The sequence below is a fragment of the Myxocyprinus asiaticus genome, chromosome 3, assembly GCF_019703515.2.
Source record: "Myxocyprinus asiaticus isolate MX2 ecotype Aquarium Trade chromosome 3, UBuf_Myxa_2, whole genome shotgun sequence".
Classification (NCBI taxonomy): domain Eukaryota; kingdom Metazoa; phylum Chordata; class Actinopteri; order Cypriniformes; family Catostomidae; genus Myxocyprinus; species Myxocyprinus asiaticus.
This window is the reverse complement of record NC_059346.1, coordinates 43,945,718-43,961,357: the sequence shown is the minus strand read 5'-3', so window position 1 is coordinate 43,961,357 and position 15,640 is coordinate 43,945,718. Positions and strand designations below refer to the sequence as shown.

General features: G+C 36.8%; 1 pseudogene; it reads right to left on the bottom strand.

Annotated features, from left to right (window-relative positions):
* The window catches only part of LOC127420702 (DNA mismatch repair protein Msh3-like), a 75,707-nt pseudogene that overhangs the window by 42,598 nt on the left and 17,469 nt on the right, over positions 1–15,640 (bottom strand).

Below are 15,640 nucleotides of genomic sequence, written 5' to 3'. Positions count from 1 at the left end.
CCCTCACTGTAAATCTCACGTTTGAGAAGGGCCCACAAGTTCTCAGTAGGATTTAAGTCAGGTGAGGAAGGGGGCCAAGTCATTATTTGGGCATCTTTGAGGCCCTTGCTGGCTAGCCAAGCAGTGGAGTACTTGGATACATGTGATGGAGCATTGTCCTTCATAAAGATCATGGCCTTCTTGAATGCTGAGGACTTCTTCCTGTACCACTGCTTGAAGAAAGTACTTTCCAGAAACTGGCAGTAGGTTTGAGAGTTAAGTTTCAGTCCATCTTCAACTCGAAAAGGTCAAACTACCTCTTCCTTAATGATAGCAACCCATACCAGAAATCTAGGGGTAACCATTGATAACAAACTACATTTCACAGACCACATCTCAAAGACCGCAAAATGATGTAGATTTACACTCTACAATATCAGGAAGATAAGAACATGCCACATAACTTCTTGTTCAGTCACTTGTCATAACTAGACTGAACTACTGTAACGCTCTCATTGCAGGCCTCCCTGCATGTGCAATTAGACCCCTGCAAATGATCCAGAATGCAGCAGCACGTCTGGTCTTTAATGAACCAAAAAGAGCGCATGTTACACCACTCTTGTCTCTCTTCACTGGCTGCCGGTTGATGCATGTATCAAATTCAAGGCTCTGATGCTGGCATACAGAACAGTCACTGGGTCTGCTCCAGCATACCTAAAATCATTTCTGCAGAGCTACGCGCCCACTAGTAGCCTGCGGTCGGCTAAGGAACGTCGCCTTGTTGTACCAACACAAAGAGGCACCAAAACACATTCCCGAACTTTCGGCTTCATTATACCACGTTGGTGGAATGACCTTCCCAACTCCATCCGTGAAGCTGACTCACTTTCTGTCTTCCAAAAATGGCTAAAAACACATCTTTTCCATGAGCACTTAACAGTCAAAAAAAAATAAAAAAAAATTGAATGCTATTCTGATGCTAGTGAAACTTTGTAATATGGCACTTTTCGTACCACTGTCTCCTTAAGATGATTCACTTTTGTTTTCCTCTTTTGTAAGTCGCTTTGGATAAAAGCGTCTGCCACATGAATAAATGTAAATACCAGTACCCCTCCTCCACCTTGCTTGCGCCTGACTCAAAGTGGTCCCCTGTGTCCATTAGTGATCCAGCCACGGGCCCATCCATCTGGTCCATCAAGAGTCACTCTCATGTCATCTGTCCATAAAACCTTTGCCCAATCTTGACGCTTCAACTTGTGAATATATTCAGTGGTGGTCGTGTTTCAGCCTTCTTGGCCATGTCTCTGAGCACCTGGCACCTTGTACTTCTGGACACTCCAGGTAGGTTGCAGTTCTGGAATATGATAGCATTGGAGGATAATGGGTTCCTGGTAGCTTCACATTTAATTCTTCTCAAGTCTTTTGCAGTTAATTTGCACCTTTTCTTCTCCATGCGTTTTTTTGCGCCCCAGTTGACTATTCGCAACAAAACATTTGATTGTCCAGTGGTCACACCTAAATAGTTTAGCTATTTCAAGAGTGTTGCTCTCTGAAATATTTTACAATATTTGACTTTTCAGTGTCAGTTAAATCTGTTTTTTGGCCCATTTTACCTAAGGTAATGAAGCTGCCTAATAATTATGCACACTTTGATATAAGGTGTTAGTCATTTTCACCACACCCTCCCTCATTACACAAATACATACCACCTGAAAATGATTGAATCCAATAAGCATTCAAGTTTATATGGTTTGGAGTTGGAAAATGTGCATGGAAATAATGATAAGAATACTCACTTGCCTAATAATTGTGCACGCAGTGTATATTTAACCCATGGAGTCATCGCAGTTTCTAGGCACGGTCATGATTTAAAGCTCGATTACACTTCTTAGTCGATTATTTTATTCTGCCTTTATGTGCTTTTAAGAGCTTCAAAGTTCTGGTCACCATTCACTTGCATTGTATGAGACCTACAGAGCTGAAATATTCTTCTAAAAATCTTCATTTTTGTTCAGCAGAAGAAAGAATGTCACACATCTGGGATGACACGAGGGTGAATAAATGAGAGAATTTTCATTTTTTGGGTGAACAATAGTGCCCACCTGTTGACTTTGACCCTGTCTGCTGGGAAAACGGATGACATACTGTTTTTAACTTCAATAAGAAACTACGCAGGAAAAAAAAGAGACATATTTCAAATGTCTTTACTGTAAATTGTGTGAAAACTCTTGTTTTATTTTAATTACTTTTACTGTCAATGTTTGAAAAGGGATGAGAAACACTGACTCATAATATAAATGTGGCCTTATTCACAGAGGTAAAGGCTGAAAATGATTTAAAAACTAAATTAAAGCTCACATTTCCAGTAACAATACATGAGCCAGAGAAATTAACAGGAAAACATTTTCTACAGTCACACTTTACATTACTATCCATGTTTCAGTGTGGCTACATAAGTAATTACTGAGTAACACTAATGACAAACCTATTGCTAATGTGTAATTATTTCGGGTAAAAGTTTGTAAGTGCACCAGATTAATGTTATTTTATTTAATCATTTTAATATTTATGTAACATGGACATTGTAATGTAAATTATCTTTTGAAAAACCACATTATTTCTGTTACAAAGTGCAATCTTCTCAAAAGCTTTATTTGGGCAAAATTAAAGTCTTACAAATCGGTATTGTCTCATTTGATAATCTTGCTGCTGATGGCTGTATTCAAAGCAGTTTTGCAGAACATTTATGAGAAGCGGGAAGGCAAAATGATATTGGTCAGCACTCAGAATTTATTCCACTGTCTATTGTTGTGGTATCAACTATTTCAGATAAACCGGCCACTAAAAGGAATATAAAAAAGAAACAAACTGTGATAGGTCACTTCGCATGTCAGTCAGACAGACTCTTTCTGTCTAAGTGGGCAGTTCTTGGTCAGAATAAACTGCTAAGTGGACCAGACTTTATGCTGAAAGTCAAAAGTCTGGCTATGCAAGACTCGGCTGGGAATAGTGGGAGAAACACTGAGGAACGGCCAGTGTATATATTCTGAGATGAAAAAAATTGGGTATACACGAGTGCCCTGGAACAGAGAGCAGATGGAGAAACAGGTGTTGAGTTGCATACGAAATGTGACATTTCAGACGCTGTCCTTGTAGTTGTCATATTGTAGTAAGGCAAGATTCAACAGTATACAGTGGCTAGGACAAAATTAGTAATTGTCTGCTTTTGCCAGGTTGAATGTTGTAGTTTTAATTTGTGGGACACTGGTAATAATTAGATTGTCAGGAAGACAAAATGTTACATGATTGTGGACAACTGAAACATTGCGTCCTCTAATAAATTCCATTTTTCATAAATCATATCTGTTAAAATGGCTTTGATACTCAGTTCCAGAAACAAGACAGGTGTTGATAGGATGATAGAGAGGTGGGGGAAGGAGTCATCTCTATTATTCTTGATGACACTATTACCTGTTGGCCAGACACAGATGTGTAGTCCAACGATGGGATTTTTAAGACCAGGCGAACATCTCGTCGATGCTCCATTATGTCCAAGAGAACACTCTGGATTTCATATTTTCTCCTCTGGATCACTGGGAATTCAGTCAGATCCACAAACTTACTACCGGTCCTAAAAGGATGCATTTCAAAGAAACGCACATTACAATACTACACCAAATATCTTACAATGCATAGTATTTCACATAGGGATCTGAAATAAAGACAAATTATTTAAGGTGAATATTTATAAAGTTGTCAAAGTGTCAAAATGTGCAAGATTAAACTCACTTTGCAGCTTTCTCATCAAGTACTTTCAGGAAGTTGTGGCAGGGCTTAGTAGCCGGGGTGTATCCAGTAGGATGTTCTTTAGAAGGGCAGAGCTGAGCTGTGATTGGATGGCAGGCACAAGGACTTGAAGCTCAGCACTCAGGCGAGAGAGTGTGCTGGCGATAAGGTAGAATTCCTGAGAAGAACACTGACAGAGACATTCAGAGGAAAAAATATAAGTATTTTAAAGTGTTTTTTTTTATTTTTATCATTTTATTATTTTTCCCTGAGGTCCACTTATATTGTTTGTAAACGTTTCTTAAACCAAAACAGCCATAATTAGTTTTTCATGACCTCTTCGGATTTAAAAAAACAGCGCAGTGCTGAACTACACATGGGTGGCAGGTTTGCTCTTGAGTCCAATATAGCTTACAGTGCCCCGTCCTTTAATAATTACCTCTTAATAAAGCCTGTATTACATTGTGACATGTTCACAAAACAATCAACATGAAATGTGCCGGACAAACTGTTAAGGTTGGACTACTTTCTCCTTACTACCTCACCGTGACTGAAAGGTCAGGTTTCTGAATATGGAATAGGATTTATTGACTTAAACATTTTGGCATGCCTATGTTTATGTATCTGTCTGACTTCAGAACCTTTCAAATTTCAGAACAAGACATTTTTGAGGCTAACTTCCAAAAGATGTTCTTTCTGGACTAGGGAGTAAGTTTTAACTTCTAAAAGTTAAAGCATGTTTTCACAGTACATCAAACTCCTGTTTCAAAAGATCATGGAAAACTCCATATTTCATGATGGACTCCTTTTAAGGCTAAAGTAAAAAGTGCTCTATATAGTACATAATAATTCATGTAATTATTTATGTACAGTACTGTGCAAAAGTTTTAGGTACTTAAGATGTTTCACAAAAGCATTTGTGTTAAGATTGTTATTTATATCTTCAGCTTTAGTGTGTCAATAGGAAATATAAATGTTAGACTCCCAAACATTTAGTTTGCAAATAGAAAAGATTAGAATACCAGAACAGAGCGCTCTGCAAGAGATGGCACTGCCCCGACACAAAGCCCCCAACTGAACATCGAGTCAGTCTGGGATTACATGAAGAGACAGAAGCAATTGAGACAGCCTAAATAGATAGAAGAACTGTGGTGAATTCTCCAATAAGCTTGGAACATCCTATCTGCCAACAATCAAGAAAAACTGTGTCCAGGTGTAACTAGGAGAGTTGGGGCTGTTTTAAAGGCAAAGGTGGTCACACAAATATTGTTTAGCTTTTTTATGTTTACTGGACTTTGCATGACATTAACTGATCAATGAAAACTATTTATGTCATTATTTTTGAAGACATCTTCACTATGCAACATTTTTCACAAGTGCCTAAAACTTTTGCACAGTACTGTATAAATTGCTGTTCATTGTGTATTAAACATTTAATCGAAAAAGTATTGATTACCAGACAGAAAAAACAATGTTGTAACTTGTGCTGGGACAGCACTGATCAATATATGACAAGCACAAATGCACATAAGTATGCAATCTGTAATATCCATATTTTGATGATAGTAAACACCAAGGAGCCAATTAAATCTCTGCTTGAACTCAGTGTCTGTTTATAAACATCAAGCCTATTTCCCAAAGGATCAACGTTAGTCATCCCAACTAAACATTATGCACTATAATGAGGCAATACATATCCACTCTATGCATTCATTAAAACACTGTGAAAGTCCCCTGTAGGCCCATGAAAAAATACTCTGACTATGTTAACATATATTTAATTTGTGATGGGATGTGCTGCTTTGACACCACAGGCAGGTTTGGAACAACTGAGACACTTAAAGGGATAGTTCACCCAAAAATGAAAATTCTCTCATCATTTACTCACCCTCATGTCATCCCAGATGTGTATGACTTACTTTTTTCTGCTGAACACAAACAAAGATTTTTAAAATAATTTCTCAGCTGTTTGTCTATACAATGCAAGTGAATGGTGGTTTTGAAGCTCCCAAAAGTACATAAAGGCAGCATAAAAGTAATCCATAAGACTCCAGTTGTTTTATCCATGTCTTCTGAAGCGATCCAATCTGTTTTGGGTGAGAACAGACCAAAATGTAAAAAATGTTTTACTGTGCATCCTGCCATCGCAGTTTCTAGGCACGGTCATGATTTTAAACTCGATTACACTTCCTAGTCGATTATTTTATGCTGATTTTATGTGCTTTTCAGAACTTCAAAGTTTTTGTCAGCATTAACTTGTGTTGTATAATAATAATTATAATTATAATTTTCTTTATTTATCACACATTATACATTTGCACATATACAGTGAAATTCTTCTTTTTCACATATCCCAGCTAGGCTGGGGTCAGAGTGCAGGGTCAGCCATGATACGGCGCCCCTGGAGCAGATAGGGTCAAGAGCCTTGCTCAAGGGCCCAACAGTGGCATCTTGGCGGTGCTGGGGCTTGAACCCCCGACCTTCTGATCAGTAACCCAGAGCCTTAACCGCTGAGCCACCACTGCCCCTAAAGCAGCCAACTAAGAGAATTGCCGAAACCCGGGATGGACCTACAGAGCTGAGATGTTCTTCTATAAATCTTTGCTTTGATCTGCAGAAGAAAGAAAGTCATACACATCTCATAAGGCATGAGGGTGAGTAAATGATGAGAGCATTTTCATTTTTGGGTTAACTATCATTTTAATAAGAACATAGAAACTAAAGGGAAACTGCAAAGATTTACTTAAATACCAAGGAAAAATATCTGGACATTCAATGATTTTAATGAGTTTTAGTCCAGAACTACACTACCAGTGTGAAGTTTGGACATGCATACTCATTCTTTATTAATAATATTTTCCACATTTTAGAATATGGAATGATGGGAATTATGGAGTGACCAAAAATTGTTCTACAAAATAAACTGTATTTTATATTAGCTTCTTCAAAGAATAGATAACAGCTCTACACATTCTGGGCATTATCTCAACCAACTTCATGAGGTACCCACCTGGGATGGAGTTTCCATGTAACCTTCCACTTGCTGACTGTTTTTAAATTAAATGTTAGCTTAGTAAGCTTAGTAAAGAAATTCGTACCAAATTATATTTGTGCAGGCATTTAAGCATAAGCTTTTAGTTCAAAAGGTTTTTAAGATCATGAGAAACAAACTTTTGACTGGAAGCATACATTTAGGCCTACAACACCAAGCTTTGGACATTTCTTTCCATAAATTCTCAATTTGTCTTTGATGGATGCATTTCTAAAAATGGCAGACAATGCATTGGCAGACACAGGCAGGTGAATGAGGGTTAATGAGGACATTCCGACTCTCTTTAACAGTCTTGCAACATCCACATGCTACAAACAATAATCATTCACATTCCAGCTCCTGCTTTTTTCATTATGCTAACAGCCATTCAACAGAAACAAACCATTAAGCACCATCCCTTCAACCTCCTGCATGATTCCACAGACGAATTAAATTATATTTGAAGAGAGCAAGGAAGAATATAGAAGATTCCATTAGATAAAAGCAATGTATTCGAGCCTTGAGAGGTTTATATTTTCAGACAAAACCTGACAGTTTTTTCTGTCACCACAGCCATAAATATTTAGTTCTCTCTGATTCAAACTAACTTTAAATTGCAGATAAAAAGGGTCTTCCTGGTGGACCTTTGAACCAAGAATTGTCAGTCATTAGACCTGAAAAGGATCTTGAGAAACTGATTGTTTAGGTTCTATAGGCTTTACTTTTTTATGGTAGATACTGCAGAGTCCGCTCTCGAGATCTGGCAGGCGAGTTAACAAAAATTGGAGTGATGGAAGAACGCTGAACGCAGCCACTGCCTCCTGATGAGCCCCAATCTCACTGAGGGTGAGAGAAAAAGAGAGAACAAGGGAGAAATCAAACAGAAGCAAACTAGGCAGTAGGGACTGTAGGATCTAGTTAACAGATGCTATGTACACAAACCAGGGTCCAAAACTAATACTCATCAAGTGCCAATGATCGTACAAATTGACTTTGGTGGGGAAAAAAAAGTTTGTTTTCTCCAGAACTCCATGTGGCAACTCATATGTAGAATATTACTCACTTTAAGGCACCAAAAAGATAATTTGCAAAAGAAAACCACATTTTTGTGTAGAGAGAAACGAAGAATGGCTCGTCGTGTATATGAAAAAAAAGAAAACGGCAAAATAATTACATATATTTTAAAATAGTAACAAAAAAAAAAAAAAAAAAAAAAAAAAAAAAAGTTTTTGGCCAAAAGATTCAGATCAACAGATCAATATTTAATTCCTTTTTTCTGTAAGTCTCCACTTTCACTTTCACATTTTGAAAGTGAAAATTGAGATTTATAGTAAAAAAAAAAAAAAAAAAAAAAAAAAAAAGGATTTAAATATTGATCCGTTTCTCACCCAAATCCGACTGGATCGCTTCGGAAGACAGTAAACCAGTGGAGTCGTATGGACTGCTTTTGTGCTGCCTTTATGAAGCTTCAAAGTTCTAGTCACCATTCACTTGCATTTAAAGGATACAGAGGTAAAATATTTTTCTAAAACTCTGTTTGTGTTCTGCAGAAGAAAGAAAGTCATACAAATCTGGGATGGTATGTAGGTGAGTAAATGATGAGAGAATTTTCATTTTTGGATGAACAAATCCTTATAATGGCATGATATTCTGTGCCTCTATTCAAAAATGCTTCCCAACATGTCTGTTTAGAGGTTTGGCAGGAAAATATGTGGATTTAAGATGAAATTATAGTTATATGGAATCAAACATCTTTATTCTTTATAAACATAAATGGATCTGTGCAAGCATGCATTACGTCAAAGGCACAGTTGAACAATCCTCAAGCTTTAAAGGCATTTAAAAATGGCATCACATGGATTGTTTCTTGGAAATGTAATTCTTATCAAATAAAACAAATGTGGACAGTTAAAAAAAAGAAGAAAAAATTGTAAGTAAAAACATGCATTTTTTGGAAGTTCCAAATGCAGTCTGAGTGAGGTCATGAACACAGGGCAGACTGCCCTTCACTGAACCTGTGGTTAGACAGCAAAAAGAAGTCTTCACAAAATCAGAACATACTAGAAAATGGACAAATCACTTGGTAAAAGTCATTTATCCATTGATGCAATACACACTATATGAGACAACTGCCTGTCATCTCATAGTTAACAAACGTTTGTATGCAAGTTTTTCAGTTTTCTGCTTTTAAAAAAATCCCCTTTTGTTCCTCACTTAACGTAGGACAAAATCCATGGAATTTAGGATCAAATCTGATTATTCCAAAATTCATGTTTTCTTCAGTTTGTATAAAAGACTCACCTGGTTACACAGGATCTCCAGGTTCTTCATGATAGTAGCATTAAGCACCATATGGTCTGCATCACTCGACAGTCTTCTGAATAAGCTGCAAACATCACAACATATCCAAAGTGTACTTCCCACAAAATTATTTAATTACATCTGTACACATTTTATAACCTACAATACGAACAAGACAAACTACAATACACAATCATGACAAACTATTAGGCAGCGAGGCTCTGTTTCCACCCATGATACTGTTAATTATGGCCCTTTTAAGAAGTATGTGTGGTCAAGGCCTGTTATTTTTCTTTAAAGAATGTGCCTAATATGCTCATAATTGCAGGACGTTTCAGAACACTCACACATCAGGGGTGACACTCAGTGTAACCATCGTGATTCACATTCAGCTCTGCTTCCCCTGGCTTCACTATACTTGGATAAATGAGTGCTCTTTTTAATACCTATATGTATGTGCCTAAGAAAGGTAGGTGTGAGATGTGTCTACTTTAGGTGTGGAGTATGTCAGAGCACTAATAGTTTTACACTATGCCACTGGATTCTTGAAAGTGTTTGAAGCAAAACCAATGAGCAAGGAAAATGTAGCTGCAGCATATTAGAAACCAGACACTGACTCATTCAGAGTAGAAATACAGAGTGAACACATTAAGGTTAACACGCTGTGTGAGTTTGCTATATTATTTTCCAAATATTCATTTTGTTATCCTTAAGCTTGTTTCACACATACTGCATCTGTTGACACAAAGAGCCTATTTTTGTTGCATGTCAAGCACTGAACTCAGCAGAAAACACATTGAACATGCATTGGAAACCTATTTATCAACACAATCTTCTGCAATACAGGCTTTTATGAGGCAACATAAAAGTAATGGAGTGAATTACTCACCAATTGTTGGAAAAAATACATCTGTAGGACTTGATGCAAGATACACATGCAGTTACAGGCGCACAGACAGTGTTTTATATTCAGTAAATCTGACTGAATCCAGATGATTCAAAGGGATAGGTCATAATTTGCTCACCGTTATGTCGACACAAACTAAGGATGCACCGATATGAAAAAAAAAAAACTATTGGTCTATACTGATACCAGTATTTCGCCACTCACTTATTTTGTCATTAGAGCAATATTTTGATCAGAAATTATGTTTTAAAAATTTACAAAAGGTACAAAAGCTTTTTATTGTTCTAAAAATAAATAATTTCCATTGAACATGGATTGGATCAGTAAAACACATGACAGGCCAAAATTTTAAAGACAGCCACAATGAAAGATAGAGTATAAAAATAAAATAAAAATATTGAAAAATTACTAAATATCAAAGCATGATGATTGATGTGAAAAAAGATCTTGCAGTTCAAAACAATACAACTCTCATTTGACAATTTATGTACTGTATATAATAGAACATCACAAATTCATATTATGCATATGTTGGGCAATTCCACGGAAATGTGATAGAAGTTACTAACTAAACAAAGCCCCCCTTTTTAAGTTTTATTGTGATATATTGGATTATGGCATAAAACCGCTAAAGGGCGCCGATTGCATACACAATGCTGACTGAAGCGCTGACTGAATCGATAAATGCAGTCTATTTTTAAGCTTTTAAGGTTCAGTAATCACGCAAGACCATATTGCAATTTCAATCTTCACTCAATCGTGGAGCCTTAATGGATACCATACCAATGTCTAAGTCAAAGTTTGCTGGTTTCAAAGCGTTTTGGATGGTTTTGCCTCATCATGTATAGTTAAGTGTAACTTTCCCAACTGTCAAGTCTGTAACAAAGGTTTTTCCTAATTAATGTGAGAAAGAGAATTATTATAAATTAAATATTACATGTTCTTAAAAGTGCCAACACTTCTACAATCTGTGGCTATCATTATTTCAGGATTGCGCATTTGAATTCACAGAGATTTTACAAAGTGTTATGCTAATTATTTATTCACCGATCAGCCACAACATTAAACCCATCTGCCTAATATTGTGTAGGTCCCCCTCATGCAGCCAAAACAGTGCCAACGCTATTCTTCTCACCACAGTTGTACAGAGTGGTTATCTGAGTTACCATAGACTTAGTCAGTTCGAACCAGTCTGGCGATTCTCTGGTTTATCATCTACTCTTGGAGTGGTTATCTGAGTTACCATAGACTTAGTCAGTTTGAACCAGTCTGGCGATTCTCTGGTTTATCATCTACTCTTGGAGTGGTTATCTGAGTTACCATAGACTTAGTCAGTTCGAACCAGTCTGGCGATTCTCTGGTTTATCATCTACTCTTGGAGTGGTTATCTGAGTTACCATAGACTTAGTCAGTTCGAACCAGTCTGGCAATTCTCTGGTTTATCATCTACTCTTGGAGTGGTTATCTGAGTTACCATAGACTTAGTCAGTTTGAACCAGTCTGGCGATTCTCTGGTTTATCATCTACTCTTGGTTTGAGCAAAAGCAATGGTGTTACCTGCCTTAGCAATCACCATTAATAACATACATAGACAGAAGCTATGAGGTTCCTGTAGCTTAACTGGTAGAGCATGGCGTTAGCAATGCCAAGATCATGGTTTCGATTCCCAGGAAACACAATAACTAATCAAATGTATTTCATGAATGCATTGTAAGTCGCTTTGGATAAAAGCATCTGCAAAATACATAAATGTACAGGCCAGTAACAGACATATGGACTGAGTCTCAACTCACATAGCAACCCTCTATGGACACATTGAAGAAAGAATCACCATTGGCTAGTACACTTTTATTTTTACATCTAACATTTAAGTGCTATGTAAAAAAAAAAAAAAAAATATTAGTTTAAGGAGCAGGGATTTGCACAACATTTACCAAACCCCTACATAGATGCTGCAATAGAATATTTGTTAAAGTCTTCAATATTTACAGTGTTTGTTGAAGTAAAAAATAAAAGCATTTGCCCCTTTAAATATTTAGATAGTTACACATGTATTACACTTACTACATTACTGCATTTATGGCAGATCCTCAAAGCGAGGGACTACTTGCACAACTGCTTTCACGTTCTATGTACAGTTACAGCGTTCAGCACACCTACATGCAGAGGACAGGCAGATTATTTCTGTTAGTTGGGCTGTTAGTTGATTAAAACAGTAAATCATGTTTTTTGCGTTAACGTGACTGATCTTAAATGTATAATTTCTTGAAATTTGTCTCTAAATAATTTTTCCTTTCCAAATGTAGCTACACTCAGCTCCTGAATAATAATTCAAACATATATAACCTGCAGCAGTCTGACCGTCTCATTAACGCATGCTTCATTCATTGAGGATATTTCATACCTGTTGAGCCTGAACAATAAATTCCACCATACAATGACTGCAAATGACATTACTTTGGTTAAATGTTCCAGATGGATTGATCTATAAATACATTAGGCATTCTCTTACTCTAACCAGGCTTTAAAAATTACTCGGAACAGAACAAAGAAGTTTTAGTGTCAAATTGAATAAATACACGAACTGCGCTAAAATATATTTAACGACATTACACATATTTCATCAATTTCAAATGTTATAACTCATTATCTTTGGCAGTTCTTCTACTTATGCATTTACATTTCTACATATATAGATATACTTATCAATGACACAAAACAGAGATTAAAACATACATTTAATAAAAAAAGTGTGATACATGCATTCGTCAGGTCTCTCTTTCCTCCCTCACACATGGAGCATTGCAGTGTTTGATGTTTCAAAGAGTGCTGGTGCCGACACCCTCTACTAGTCTCTTTCAAACTTCTGTCATTTGCGGTTTAAGCTGATCTGTGGTTAAATATCTGCAACAGACCTCTGTGTGAGGAGAAACGGTGAAATGCACTTGGAGTGTTTACCAGCCACTGTTTCTTAGATCAGCTTGGGCTAAATTAAAGCTCTGAAAACTGTTCTTCCACTGAATTTTGAAGATGCTGCACACAGTAATGTTCAGAATTTTTATTCTCCTTTCTCTGCAAATGTCTGTAATTTAAAATCTTCTTCTGAACCCAAATTTTAAGTGGAGTTTCAGGAACTAGGCAACTAGTTTTTTTTTAATTTGGTCGCATTTGCGAATGATTTACTCGCAATGTAGAGGGCTGCAAAGTCTTGCATTTCTCTGCCTTTGCATGATACAGTTTACCTCTTTGACAAACCTCCGGTTTCAGTATCGTTTTTTTGCCTTATGATCAGTTTCCGGTATATGTCTGCATATATCACTCACTCACAATTTTAAAGATTTTAAGTCTTTCTAAAAGTGTGCTCAAATACATCAATGTGCAACGACCAGGCTGACTAGTGTTCTATAAAATTCAAGAGGATAGAAGATGTACCTAAAATTAAGAATCTAATGTTTATGCTAAAAATGGGTATTGGAGACTATGATTTGGCAGAAGACAATGCTATATTAACCAGTTGTTTGTAGTGATCGACCAATATGGTTTTCTTAATAATTCTGATACTAACATCGAGAGAACAGGCGGATGGCCAATTTTAAGCAAAAGAATCATGCTTGTTCTCATAATGCGAAGTGAACGAATAGTTCTTGTGCACTTCCATCGTTTTGGTAATGAACAACTAGTGCTTTTTTTTTTTTTTAATCAGTTGAATCAATTACTCACTCTTAGCCGGTAAAATACACTTATTTGTCTCCACCTATTAGTGTAAAGATGTAATCGGCAGAAATGTTCACTGATCAAATCGGTGAACTTAATCGAAATCCCCACCACTACTTGTAAAGCCACATACACTGACAAGCTTAGTAACACAAATTGTAAAGCATCCCAGTGCTGTTATACTAAATATCAGCACTCTTAGAATGCCGCTTGGCCAATCAGATTCAAGGACCAGTACTGTTTATGACTTCAGTGTGCTAAAATCACTTACTAACCTTTCCTATGTAAAGTTATATCCAATCTTCGTTGCCATAACGACGTAATACCATAAACCCTAATACAACTGTAAAAACGATGATTTAAACAACTTTACAGCTCAAATAATACACATGTTTGACCAGAAGAATCCATGTAAGTACTTTTATTAAATTCAGCCTTTAAACGCCCCAAAATTTGCCCCATTTACTTCCATTGTAAGTGCCTCACTGTCTCCTTTTTTTTTGCTTTTCTTTAAAGAAAAGGAAGGACGAGTCAAAATTATTTTGTGGTTATCGACTTAATGCAACAAATGCAGTCGATTGAGCTTTACTTGTTTTGAACCTGGAATATTCCTTTAAATGGCCAAGCTGACACAGCTATCAATAATCAAAACAAAAAAAAAGACCAAATACTGAACAATTAATTGCCTGACTGATATTTTCGCTCTATCACTACTTGCTTGTCAATGTGTTCTAATAAAAGTGACAGCAAGCAGTGATAAACCAAGCAAGCAGCATGAGAGAAATCATGGGCGAAGGAGAGGGAGGCTGTTATGTGGATCCTGAACAACAACACAGAGAGGTGATTATAGTCTCAGTCTTGACAGCAAAAGCCAGCACCCCTCATCATACACGTGTCCAGCCTAAAGGACAGCAGACATTGATTTGTCACCCTTCCGCCAACAAGGAAAGATTTTTCAATTACACACACTGACCTTACATCAGTTTGAGCAACTAAATCTATCCAAAAGAACAGCCGACAATTCGTGAGGACTGGAGGGCAGACATCAAACAGACAGCTGACATACACAAACAGACAGAGCGATATAGACAGGAGACGAAGATAAAATGATTTATTTTCATGGTTTCCCAGAACTGATTGAGAAGTGTCTTTGTAGAAGTCTTTGATAATTCTCATTGCAGTCTGGTATTCAAAAACGTCACTTTCACGATTCTCAATACGAATTCGGTCATCTGCTTGGACACTAAGAGAAGAGACAAAGAGAAAGTACACATGGGACTGAAGGAAATAGTACAAATGAAGCTAGAGGTGCCGTAAGTGATTTTTTGAATACCCCGAATAAAATTTCACTAACACCTGACAGAATCACTGAAAAAAGGTGACCTAAGAAATCACACCTGTCTCTGTGACAAGCCCTAAGCTCTGTAAACAGAAAAAAGGTACAGGGGCTGGCCCACACATTTTTAAGAGATGCTCTCTGCCTGTGAATCAGGATTGGAAACATTGGGTTTGACATTTGTCTTTGGAAGGCAAAATGGTGAAATTTAGCAAAAATGTATTAAATCACTTACAGCAGTTTAAAAAGGTCTTCTGGGTGAGCTAATGTATGTAAGAAGGCAACACTCAAAAAAATATTCCTGCATTTGCTGTAGGTTTAGTGCACCAAATAAAATAAAAATTCCTGTAACCAAAAAAAAATAACACTGTAAAGAGATGATATGGACACAAAAATGCCATGGCAAAAGTGACACACACAAGAAGAAAAAAGTTAAAAGGTGAAAGTACTATTTCTGTTAATGACTACCCCGGGTTCAATACAAGTTTAGCTCAATCAACAGCATTTGTGGCATAATATTGATTACCACAAAAAATAGTATTGAATAAACTACCTCCGTTTCTTTAAAAGAAGCAAAAATCAATGT